This window comes from Primulina tabacum, chromosome 17 (assembly GCF_025594145.1).
Source record: "Primulina tabacum isolate GXHZ01 chromosome 17, ASM2559414v2, whole genome shotgun sequence".
In the NCBI taxonomy this organism is placed as follows: Eukaryota; Viridiplantae; Streptophyta; class Magnoliopsida; order Lamiales; family Gesneriaceae; genus Primulina; species Primulina tabacum.
In genome coordinates this window covers 14,807,846-14,821,867 of record NC_134566.1, presented here as the reverse complement: position 1 = coordinate 14,821,867, position 14,022 = coordinate 14,807,846, and the positions used below count along the sequence as shown (strand labels likewise).

General features: G+C 34.8%; 2 pseudogenes; both read right to left on the bottom strand.

Annotated features, from left to right (window-relative positions):
* Nucleotides 1-2,874: 2,874 nt before the first annotated feature.
* LOC142531413 (putative late blight resistance protein homolog R1A-10) lies at nucleotides 2,875-7,341 on the bottom strand (annotated as a pseudogene).
* Nucleotides 7,342-8,280: 939 nt separating this feature from the next.
* On the bottom strand, nucleotides 8,281-11,191 carry LOC142531865 (putative late blight resistance protein homolog R1B-17; annotated as a pseudogene).
* Nucleotides 11,192-14,022: the final 2,831 nt, after the last annotated feature.

Genomic DNA, 14,022 nt, shown 5'->3' with positions numbered 1-14,022 from the left:
TTATTTGGGTCATCCATGAAAAAGTATTACTTTTTATGCTAAGAGTATTATTTTTTATTGTGAATATATGTAAGATTAACACGTCTCACAGATAATGATTCGTAAGACCGTCTCACAAGAAACCTACTCTTCAATTTAATAGTTTCGTAAAAGCCTAAAATAAATATGATATGTCCCAACCAGAAATGTTTGAATACAATAACATGTTTATTCAACCACTTGATCAGAATTCTATGACGACTCCACTCTCTTTTTCACAACAATTAATAGTATGATATTATTTTTTTCGTATTTCATGTTGGAGTAGGTCTCTTGTGAGACGGTCTCACGAATCTTTATCTGTGAGACAAGTCAACCCTACTGATATTTACAATAAAAAGTAATATTTTTAGCATAAAAAATAATATTTTTTCATGGATGACCCAAATTAGATATCTGTCTCACAAAATACAACCCGTGAGACCGTCTCACACAAGTTTTTGCCTTCATGTTGTATGTATTTACTAAGATATCATGATATTACTTATCAATCAAAAATTTGAAAAATTAAAATTTACTATTTTCAAATATGTTACATAGAAGGAAAAGTTTGAGGAAAAAAATATTAAATTAAAATAAAAAATAATATTTGAACAACGAAATTTTTTCTCGTTGAAAATATTAGTAAATAGAAATAAGATTTTTTTGGCTAAAATAATAAAAAAAAGGAACGAAATAAATAATATTTAAAAAAACAAAGGTTTAACCAGTTGACTAGTTGTAGAACTATCATGTCAACTCTTATCAAATACTAATTATTTACAAAAATCCAATTGTATGAGCACAATAATTTAATAGATATTCATTGTGAGGCATAAGGAAATTAAAATTCAAAATTTTGAAAGGTTCAAAATCATGGTTTAAACACAGATATATATGAGTTTATATTATGAAAAATAAATAGTGGAGGGTCGTCAGGACTCTGCCAATGCAGCCCTCTCATCGTGACATAAATATTGAAACAAATTTAGACCAAAATTATCTCATAATCTATTTTTTAAAAAATATTTTAACTATTTTGTACCAGTTTGCTCTAAAAATAAAATTTGGGCCCGATATGACAGATTGGATCATTCAATTTAGGTAAAAACTTGTGTGAGACGGTCTCACTGGTCGTATTTTGTGAAACAGATCTCTTATTTGGATCATCCATGAAAAATTATTACTTTTTATACTAAGATTATTACTTTTTATTGTGAATATCGGTAGGATTGACTCGTCTCACAGATAAAGATTCGTAAGACCGTCTCACAAGAGACGTACTCTTCAATTTAATAGTTTCGTCAAAGCCTAAAATCAATATGATATGTCCCAACCAGAAATTTTTGAATACAATAACGTGTTTATTCAACCACTTGATCAGAATTCTATGACGACTCCACTCTCTTTTTCACAACAATTAATGGTATGAACCGTATGATATTATTTTTTCATATTCCATGTTGTATGTATTTACTAAGATATCATAATATTACTCATCAATCAAAAATTTGAAATATTAAAATTTACTATTTTCAAATATGTTACATAGAAGGAAAAGTTTGATGAAAAAAATATTAAATAAAAATAAAAAATAATATTTGAACAACGAAATTTTTTCTCGTTGAAAATAATAGTAAATAGAAATAAGATTTTTTTGGCTAAAAAAAAAGAACGAAATAAATACTAATTTTTTTTTTTAAAAAAAAAAGGAATACATAGAGGTGCATAAATAATTAATTTATTTAAATACGTTGCTTCATTTTCTTGAAAATGTGGAGACAATTCATTGCGCAGGTAATTCACATTCAAGAAACAAGTCCTTCATATTTTGCAAGAAATGTTAGAGCAATCGCCGATGCAGCCTTCAAGTTGATTTGAATCTGCCAAAACAATCAAAAATTAGTCTCAAAATTACATATGAATAGTAAAAATCAATCGATTTTGTAAAAGCAAAATACAAAAATTTACCAGCTTTCACTTTCGAGCATTTGGTAAGCAAACAACCAATATTACAATAAGATGAAAAGGGTGAAAAACTTTGATTCTTGCAAGATGGACAGCGGTGACATTTCACTTGACAACTCACAAAACATTGGATAACAATCGGTATGTTATAACACTGTTTAGCACAAGCTTTATAACATTCATCTTCAGATATCTTTATCGAAATCAAGTTTGTCGCTGACGTGAAGACGACGATATTCGTCATGATAAACAATACTGTTAAATCGAGGGCGAGTTGTGTGTGTTTCCCTTTCATGTTTTTGACAACTTTTGAGAAAAATATATTTGAGTTTGGATCGATTTTTCCGAGTGGATTCCATGTTCTTTATAATGCAAGGTTGTATATAGATTTATGAATATGCATGCTGTCATTAATGAAATCGATATTTGATTACATATTTATTTTGCATTTGAATAATGTAATTGCCATCTTGATTGTGATTATAAATGGATTGCAAAATTAGTTATTAGTAAATCTTTTTGAATATGATATTAATTTTTTTCCTTAAAAACACCCAGATTATTTGGGGGATCGATGATATTTATTTGAAATAAAGATTAGTTACTTTGAAAATTGATAAAATATTCATTAAGTAAAATTCAAACAACCTTACATTTTTTTTTTAAAAAAAAATTAAGTTTAATAATAACATTTTCACAAAATTATTTGGATAATTTGTATACTTTAGTTGAGTTATAAAAATAAAGTGTAAGATCGAGCTCTTGTCTTTATACCAAAACTATAACACGCGGTAATAGTGTACGTCTAGGATCAAAATTTGAAAGTATGTTGCTGAGAAGTGAGTCATATTAAGAATATATATATAGGGAATATGCAAAATAACACACAATTATTTTTCTGATTGAGAAACAAAATATAATGTATATGGTATATGTGTTCTTGCCAAACTCTCCATCCCATTCTGTGTGTTTTGTGTGCTCTTAGCTGATACAATGGCAGAATTGCTGCAATGCATCAGAGTAGGTATCTCTCCAATATCCAAAGGAATCTCCTCTAGGTGTGGGAAATGATTTCTGTTTGCTGTCCAGTGTACCAGATCAGAGCTCGCTTCAATCAGGGATATTTCAGACTAAGGAATTTCCCGCTCAACAGGGTTCCACGCCGGTCCATCACGCACAATTTGACTGCTTCAAGATTATCTTCCCAACTGAAGCAACCTTCACTTAAAGTCAATTTTATTAGTGAAGAAGGAAGGCAAAGTCGCGTAGCGATATATTTTGATGGTTCGGCATATTTTTCAATGTGAAGGAGCAAGTTAGTGCTCTAGACATCCTAGATTTTTGAGATAGCTGTGAGACCTTCCTTCAGAACAATCACTGTAAGAGACTTCTAATTTCTTGATGTTGGGGATTTCCTTTGACAGGTGTATCTTCACCAAAGACTTGTTGTACATTTTACAACGACATGGAATACCCTCATCAATCTAAAATTAGCAATGGATGACCAAAACCGCATAAAAATCACATACTAAAGAACGAACTTGTGATGCTAATGGCAAAGCATGAAGGGCTTGACAATTGTGATAATGCTCATTGACATGCTTTGATTAACATGATTAACACCAATTCGACTCTGGCTATGTTTGTCGTTCAGGGTAATAAAATTATGTGACATCGTGAGACTTCTCTCTGCGAACTATCCTTACACTCATAGGTCCCAAAGAGATCATGAACTTTGTAATCTTTTACTTTCCCACTAGACAGCCCGAACTCATGAACTAAGATGAGATTCCTATCAATTAGATCATTTAAGTATCCTCGCGCAACCATCTCTATGCTTTTACCTTTGCCATAATCTCACGAGATATAAATCCCAGTATTCTAAAGCAATTGTGATTATCTTCTAAATTTGCATTTGAATGCAGGTGTGCCGCAACATACTCCCAGTATTCTCGTGTCCTTTGTGAGTTAGCAAGGAGTCCACCAACTACCACGATTGCGAGAGCTAATAAATCCCCTGAAATTTTCGGCTATCTTTTTTCCAATTTGATCCACGACTTGGGTTTCAATGATATCTTCTGCTTCGAGGATGCGAGATTCAAAAGGGTCTTGTGTTTCCTCGCAATCTCGGGGATTATATTTTTTAAGAAAATCATGAAAGAAACAAATGTTTTCAGAAAGAGATTGCATTTGTTTCTTCTCAAGAGTGATGGGAAGTATCTGATGGTTTTGGAGCTGCTCCATAGTATGTTGAGAGAAAGAACAGCTGCATAAGCTGCCCTTTAAATTGAATAATTTGTTGGATCCATAATTTGTGAACAAAATAATAATGGGATCCATTTAAAAATAATTTCCTGATTTGCAAACTTAAATTAACTCCAAGAAAACCACCCTTTAAGGATACCCTGATAACGAGATGCTAGTCTCCATCTTCAAATAATTAGCCAACCCATCTACCACCAAACCTGAGTCACAAATGCACAAAACTACTTAAAGAGCAATTTTAACATTGGAAATATCATAGAGCTCACCCAAAAATACAAAATTTTCTATAAAAATGCATGAAAAGGATTGGAAAACGATAATCCAAACTAAATTCGTACCGATCTTGAACTTCAAAATTGTCGCTTGCCAAGCTCTCAACTTCAGCAAGATCAAGTTCATTTTGTGCCGATAAACGAACTCAAACTCGAAGACTTGCATTACCAAGGTTCTCCTGTTCATCTAGTATGTTTTTAGCAGAAATGACAGCAGAATTACTGCAATATATCAACTCCATCAATCGCAGCGTTGGTATTTCTCCGATATCCAAAGGGATATCATTCAATTTATATAATCCTTCAAGAACAAGGTGCTCGAGACGTGGAAAATGAGTTTTGTCTGCTGTCCAATATACCAGATCTTTGCAATACTGAATCAGAAGGAATTTCAGGCTAAGGAATTCCCCCTCCACTGGAATCCACTTGGGTCCACAGAAGGACTCCCATTCCAATTTCAGTACTTCAAGATGGGGCAACGAACCAATCTTTGTCATATCCTCCCAATTAAGGCGAGTAAAACTTAAAGTCAGCTTTTTGAGTGAAAAAGGGAAGGTGAGGTCCTGTTGCAGTACAAGTTGACAATTCGGGGATGGAAAGACACAAACTAGTGATACGAGTTTATTTAGACAACGAAGATTGTTGAGACAACAGTTAGAAGACAATCCTTCATGCAAATCATCATAAACAATGTGCATTTGATTGATATTAGGAATTCGCATGATGGCATCCTCGGTAAACTTGAAGTTTACTGTCACTGATAGCCTTTGTAGATTGTTCAAAACAAATGGATCTACCTTGTGCATTGAGGGGTTTGAAGGACTTGGTAGAAAATGTCTGTCTATATGAAGATTTCTAAGTTGCGACATCTCCCAAATTTCAGGCGGTAAAATAAAAGGTTCTATCCTTGTACCTTTAACGATTACAGTTTGTAGATTCCAAAGCTGACGGATTGAAGAAGGATACACGAAATTTTTCCAATCAACTCTAAAAGAAAAATACCGAGAGTTAACTAAATGAGGCATACTATCTGGGGAATATCCTTCATTGAAATAACCTTTGTCTGTAGAATCGAATACCCTCAACAATCTCAATTTAGAGAATGGTAAAGCCACTTTAAAATCACACAACAAAGAACGGATGTGTGATGCTGACTTCGAATCTTTAAGAACTTTATCAAGGCTATCTCGCTCCTCCCTTGTGCTCTTGTGAACACTAACTCGACTTCTGCCATGAATGCAATTGCCAAAATTCAGCATGCCCTTGACACCAATGAATTTCTCTTTATGGCATTCTCTTAAACACAGGCCCCTCAAAAGATCATGGATGCGGCAAAATTTTACTTTCGCACTACATCCACATTCATTAACTAAGATGAGGTTCCTGTCAATAAGATCTGTCAAGTACGATCGGGCAACCAATTCCAAGCTCTTGCCTTCAACTTGTTTAAGAAATCCCTCGGCAACCCATAATTTTATTAGCATCGAGACACAAATATTTTCGTCTTCAGGGAAAACTCCCATATAAAGAAAACATGGTTTTAAATGAACAGGTAAGTAATTGTAACTTAAAGACAATATGTTCAAGCAATGTTCATGGTCCTCTAAATTTAAGATTGAATGCAAGTTTTCAGCAACATACTCCCATTCTTCTCGTGTCTTTTTTGAGTTTGCAAGAATCCCACCAACCAAAACGATTGACAGAGGCAATCCTCTGCAATTTATGGCAATCTTCTTTCCAATCTCCTCCAATTTGATAGGACAAGATGTTTGTGTGAACACGTTTCTACAAAGTAGATCCCAGCTTTTCTCCTTGTCCAGAAAATTCATCTGAAAAGCACTCGACCCTAAATGAATAGCCATATCTGCTAACCTAGTAGTTATCACTATGCGACTTCTATCGCTGTTGTCTGGAAAGAACTTTTTTACATCGTCCCACGGTTCAGTGCTCCACATATCATCCATCACAACCAAATATCTTCAACCAAATATCTTCTTCCCGATAAACTTTTGTATAATAGAGATCCCAATTCTTCTTCACTAGCTTCACTCATTTTATCGGAAGATATTAATAACTTTTTATCGACATCAGTTTTTCCCACACATTTAAGAGCTTCTAAAAGAATATCTCGAACTCTATAATCTTGAGAAATGGTAACCCCTATACAAATGTGAAAGTGGTGCACAATGTATAAGTTATCGTAAACATTTTTAGCAAGCGTTGTCTTACCAATACCCCCCATCCCCACGATTTGAAGAATCTGTCTCGTGGGTTGTTGCGTTGTGAGACGTTCCATGATTTCAATCAATGCATCATCAAAACCCACCATGGCCAAGCTCCTGGTAGATGCAGGCTTTGATAAAATAGTACTGGATATTGAATTTTTAGACTTCGGGTCTTGTATACCTATCTTCTCCTGAATCTTGATAACATGTCGCTTGATTAAATCCATGTCTTTTATAAAGTTGCCCAACTCTTTACAATCGGGAATCCCATAATCTCCATGTCTCCTGGTTCGTGCGAGGATTATGTCTGCTATATACGACTCCACGGCGTCTTCGGCTGCACAAGCCGCTTCAGCAATTCGCTTTTCCAGATCTTCTTGCACTGCATCACGGCCTCTGTGAGGATGGTTTTCAAGAAATTGTTGCAAGAAACTTATCACCTCACGAAGATCCTGGGATTGTTTCTTGTCAAACGTGATCGGAGGGTGAGGATGATTCGTGATCGTCTCCATAAGGTTCTGAAGAGAAACAAGAGCTGCGCAAGCTGCCATTTTTTCTTTATCTTTTTGGAAAATCTTGTCTCGTAGGATGCTTTTTCAGTAGGCTCGAGTCTCTGACAGTTGACTGAATATCACTATTTTTAATATTTTTAAATTTTATTTTTTCCTTTAAGATTTTAGTGCCTATCTCAATTATTTTTGTTGAAATTTAAAATGATTGTATTTTTTTATTATATTTTTGTTCCTCCTTTCTTTGCATAAAAAAACCAACCCTCTTTATTCTTAAAAAAAAAAAAAAAAAAAACTCTCTAATTCTTTGTTAAATTGCTCCACTCAGATTATTTAGATTTATCAAATTATGTCAATTATATATAGTGTCTTTTTGATGGCATTCTCCCCTAGTTTTCAATTGAATTATAGAACACTCTCCCAAAAAGTTTGGCTCTTGCGTTGATTTGACCCGAAGGTTGATTGTTTTTTTCATTTTATATTGGATCTATCTTGATTTCATTATATGTGTATTTCATATATACAAACCATTTGACCTACTCTTGGCAAGTGGGCATCATCCTTTTGATTTGCCTTTGGTTTGTTATTTCGACACTGACACGAACAAGATGAATGTTCCGGCTCTGGAATCGTCGTCAAATTCCAAATCCTTAGCGTTAATGTGATTTTTCGTGTATATTTGTGTGTTGCTATTGATGTTTTATTTTTAATTGATCTGATTTTTCATCTTCAATATTGTAAAATCTTATAATTTATTTATTTCGTTCTTGACTGATTTTTACTCAATTCGAGTCATAATTATTATTGCATGCGTCCACAATCGTAAATACACCATATTTTGCAATTTGAATTTTCAGATCTAATGGAAGATATGGGAGTCGAGAGGCTGAAATTACTTTTGTATCTGAATAATTCAGAGGGTTTATTTGTAATTATAATTATAGCTTCACCAAATTAATTTTAAAACATTTAGTATGAAATGACATCTTCTATAATAAGATAAGATAGTAAGATTAAAATCAACCAAATAATAATAATAAAATAAAAGAGTAGATAGTTCAAATACAATAAAATCACACTCAATTAATTTGATCTTGATCTTGATCTTGATCTTGAAGTTGGCTAAAGTTGAGCAGCACAAAAATTGCTAACAATTGAGCTCACATCAAGACTCCTCAATGCTCATCACGACGATTCGTATCAAGTGCACCACCACTTATGCGTCTTTTGCGAACTTAGCTCTCATGCACTAGCGCGGCACGACCCGAGCATGGGTTTGGGTGCGGTGATCGGACTCTAGCTCGACTTGGGTACATTGCACCTTCCTCACTCAACGTTTCCATCACCTAAAGAATCGTACAAACTTCAACTTTAAAATTTTCCCTTGCCAAGTTTTCCAGTTCTTCACTCTTCTGCAACAAATGAACTCGAACTTGCAGTCAGCTGTCCACTCTACCAGATCGTCACAAGCTTCAATCAGGAGGGATTTCAAGCAAAGGAATTCCCCCTCAACTGGGCTCCACTCGGGTCCTTATTTGCAGCTTGAGTACTTCAAGATATGGTAATGAACCAATAATCGTCATATCTTCCCAAAGAAGGCAACTATCATGTAATCTCAACTTTTTTAGTGAAAGAGGGAATGCGAGGCTCTGTCGCAATATGTGTCCATGATTTGACTTCTTTTTGCTCAAAAAGATGCAAGCCAGTGACTCAAGTTTACTTAGAGAGACAAGATTGTTGAGACAGTAGTAATGAGACCATCCATCGGGGTAATCATCATAAGACACTTTGAGTTTCTTGATATTCGGGATTCTCCTAACGATATCTTCTGTAAACCTGAAATTTGCTATTTCCGATAGCGTCTGTAGGTCTCTCAAAACAAACACATCTCCCCCATGTGGTGTAACATTTGAAGGATTTTGGAGAAAAAGCCAATCAAACTCAACATGCCTAAGTTGAGATATCTCCCAAATTTCAGATGGAGCAACAATATTGTCTCCCCATGTACCTTTAACAATTAAAGTTTGCAGATTCCATAGTAGGCGCACAGAAGAGGGAAATTTGGAATTTGAGCTCCAATCAGCTTTAAAAGCAAGGTACCGTGAGTTAACAAGTTGAAAAATATCTTCTAGAGAGTAAACATGGTTCGATTTTTCTTTGACATAAAAGTATTTGTCTACTACTTTGAAAACTCGCAATAACCTAAAAGGAAGGGATGCCAAAACCCCAACAATATCACATATCAAAGAGTGAGCCAGTGACACCGATGGTAAGGCATGAAGCACATGATCTAGTTGATCATCCTCACACGATGTACTTTGATGAATGCTAATGCGACGTTCCTTACACATGCCTTCATGAATGTCAAAATCATGCACCCTAGTCACACAAATAAATCTCTCTTTACAGGCTTCTCTTATGCACAAGTCCCTCAAGAGATCATGTATGTAACAAAATTTCACAGTCCCGCTAGACCCCCATGTATGAACTAAAATGAGATTTCTATCTATCAGATCGTTCAAGTATGCTCTTGCAACCGCTTCCAAGCTTTAAGATTTGATTGGTTTAAGAAACCCCTCGGCAATCCATAATTTTACGAGCCACGAGACACGAATTTCACTGTCTTCTGGAAAAACTCCCATGTAGAGAAAACATGGTTTTAAATGAACAGGCAAGTAATCATAACTTAAAGACAGTATTTTGGAGTAGTGCTCGTCATCTTTTAAATTCAGAATGGGGGATAAGTTTTTTGCAACAAATTCCCAATGTTTTTGCGTCTTTTCCGAGCTCGCGAGTAACCCACCAACCAAAACAACTGAGAGAGGTAGCCCTCTACATTTTTTGGCAATCTTCTCCCCAATCTCCTTCAATTCAAGAGGACAACATTCTTTTCCAAACACTGTTTTGCTAAGTAGTTCCCAGCTTTTATCTTCATCTAGAAAATTCATCTTAATACTGCAGGTGCCGAAATAACTAGCCACAACTGATAGCCTAGTGGTTATCATTATTCGACTTCCGTCACTTCCTTTTGGAAAGAAGAACTTTAACTTTTCCCATGCCTCGATACTCCACATGTCATCCATGATAATCAAAAATCTTCTCCCTGATAAACTTCTATATAATCGGAGTCCTAATTCATGTAGGCCCACTTGACTCATTTCATCAGCAAATTTGGCAAAATTTTCGTTGGGGTTGCCTTTATTTGCACAAAAGAGAGCTGTTAAAAGAATTTCTCGAACTCTAAATTCTTGAGATATTGTAACCCAAACACGAACGTCAAAGTAACAAAGAACAGATGAATGATCATACACATTTCTAGCGAGTGTAGTCTTACCAATACCGCCCATTCCTACAATCGGCAGAATTTGTAGAGCCGGGCATTGTTCGGTGAGCCTACTAATGATATTCAAGAAGATTTCATCAAAACCCACAAAGGTTTTGTTCTTTGTGGGAGTAGGTGCTGACAAATCACTGGACCTTATTGAATATTTAGGCATCACATCTTGCGTACCCCTCTTCTCTTGAAACTGCACAACTTCTTTCTTGATCAAATCCATACCTTGGATTACCTTTTGTAAATCTTGGCTGAAGAAATTCTGGGAACTTCTCTCTGATCCATGACTTATGCATGCTTCAAGAAATATTTGATCCACTATACGAGATTCGATGATATCTTCAGCTGAATGGGCTAAATCAGCAATCCGGCTTTCGAAATGGCATTGGAGTGGATAATTATCAAGAAAATCTTGCAAGAAACTAATCTTCTCACAAAGGGATTTGGTTTGTTCTTCGTCAAGAGTAATCGGAGGGCGAGGATGGTTCTGAATCTGCTCGATGATATGTGCTAGAGAAACTAGAGCTGCGTAAGCTGCCATTGACTGTGCCTGGCAATGAATCTTTGTCGTAAGATCAGCATATGGAAAGATAACCGCAAATCAGTGGCTTGTCTCGGCATATTTAGGAAAATAGATTTTATCAATTTTTTTTTTTAATTGACGTATATTCCGAAATTCCCAAATATTACAACTTGAACAAAAGAAACTGTTGTGAAAAGTTAAAATTTATGGTAAAAAGTAAAAATCTCAAACTCTCAAAATTTATCAAACTACACACTTTATAATATTTTTCTCTCTACTCAATTGTGATTTTCTTCACAAATGAGAGATCTATTTATAGGAAAACTTTACAAATAATTCAAAAATAAAATACATCATTACCTACATCATCACACACTAATTTTCAATATTTACAACTCTTATTTTCAACATTCAAATATTCAACATTCAAATATTCAATACACACATTTTAAATATATTTTTCAACACTCCCCCTTGTGATGATGATCATAATGATTGTTTTCATTACGTGTTTTTATACTGCCTCGTTAAAAACCTTACTAGGAAAAATCCATTGGGATAAAAACCATAGCAAGGAAAAAAGAGTGCAGTCACGTAAACTCCCCCTCATGTTGACACGAACAATTCTTCACAAATTTCGTAGATTGTGCATCCCAATATTATATATATGCTTTCTGAATATTGACGTAGGAAGCGCCTTTGTGAAGAGATCTGATGAATTTTCACTTGATTGAATGTGACGAACATCAATATATTTATTCTTCTCAAGCTCCTTGGTGAATGCGAAGAACTTAGGAGGAATATGTTTAGTTCTGTCGCTTTTTATGTATCCTTCTTTCATTTGAGCAACACATGCAGCATTATCTTCATATAGTATCACAGGCTTCTCGTCGAATGATAATCCGCATGAGATTTGGATATGTTGGGTCATTGATTTTAACCACACACATTCACGACTTGCTTCATGTAGTGCAATAATCTCGGCATGATTTGATGAAGTTGTTACGAGCGTTTGTTTCTGTGAACGCCAAGAAATTGCAGTGCCTCCACGAGTAAAAACATATCCAGTTTGGGAACGTGCCTTGTGTGGATCAGATAAGTATCCAGCATCGGCATAACCAATTATACTTGGATTAGCATCTTTTGAATACAAAAGTCCCAAGTCTGTCGTTCCTCGTAGATAACGGAATATATGTTTAATTCCGTTCCAGTGTCTCTTTGTTGGATATGTGCTAAATCTTGCCAACAAATTTACGGCAAAAGATATATCAGGCCTTGTACAATTTGTAAGATACATAAGGGCACCGATAGCACTTAGATATGGTACTTCTGGACCAAGAATATCTTCATCTTCTTCACATGGTCGGAATGGATCCTTTTCTATGTTTAATGATCTAACAACAATTGGAGTACTTAAAGGATTTGATTTATCCATATTAAAACGTTTAAGGATCTTTTCTGTATAATTTTTCTGGTGAACAAACATTCCACATTCTTTTTGTTCAATTTGTAAACCCAGACAATACTTGGTTTTTCCAAGATCCTTCATTTCAAATTCTTCCTTCAAGTATGACACAACTTCTTGAATTTCCTTATTCGTTCCAATGATGTTTAAATCATCAACATATACAGCAATAATTACGCATTCGGATGTTGTTTTCTTAATGAAAACACAAGGGCATATTGAATTATTTACATATCCCTTTTTCATCAAGTGATCACTTAGTTGATTATACCACATTCGACCAGATTGCTTTAACCCATATAATGATCTTTGTAATTTCACAGAATAAAATTCTCTGGGTTTTGAACTTTGTGTTTCAGGCATCTTAAATCCTTCAGGGATTTTCATATATATATTACTATCAAGTGATCCATATAAGTAAGCTGTAACAACATCCATAAGACGCATTTCTAAATTTTCAGATACCGCCAAGCTAATCAAATACCGAAACGTAATTGCATCCATCACGGGAGAATACGTTTCTTCATAATCAATTCCAGGCCTTTGAGAAAAACCTTGTGCAACAAGTCGAGCTTTATATCTCACTATTTCATTTTTCTCATTTCGCTTTCGAATAAAAACACATTTGTATCCAACAGGTTTTACACCTTCAGGTGTAAGGACTATAGGTCCAAAAACATTACGTTTATTTAGCGAATCCAATTCAACCTGGATGGCTTCTTTCCATTTTATCCAATCCTGCCGATTTTTACATTCACCAAAAGATTTTGGTTCATGATCTTCATTATCATTTATGATGTCGATTGCCACATTATAAGAAAATATATCATCAATTTCTTCTATATCTTTTCGGTTCCATATTTTTCCAGTATTAATGTAATTGATAGAGATTTCATGATTCTCGTCAGTTTGTGGTTCTGACAGAATATTTTCATCATCATGTGTTTCTTCAAGAACACCATTCTCTATTTTGTGATCATCATGTGTTTCTTCAGGAACATCATTCTTTATTTTGTGATCATCGTGTTTCTCTATAAATTTTCTTTTTCGAGGATTTTTATCCTTGGAACAGACTGATCTTCCACGCTTCAGGCGTTTAATGACATCATGAGTATCTTCAATTTGTTTCTTTGGAATTTCAATTCGAGCAGGGGCATTTGCAGCATGTATATATGATTTAGTTACCCCTTTTGTGTCAGTAAATGCATCTGGTATTTGATTGGCTATTCTTTGCAAGTGTACAATTTGTTGTACATCTTTTTCACATTGTTTTGTTCTTGGATCCAGATGTAACAATGATGATACATGCCATGTAATTTCTTTTTCGGTATGTTTCTGTTCTCCCCCTAACATTGGGAAGATTTCCTCATTAAAATGACAATCAGCAAAACGTGCTGTGAACACGTCGCCTGTTTGAGGTTCAAGATATCGAATGATTGATGG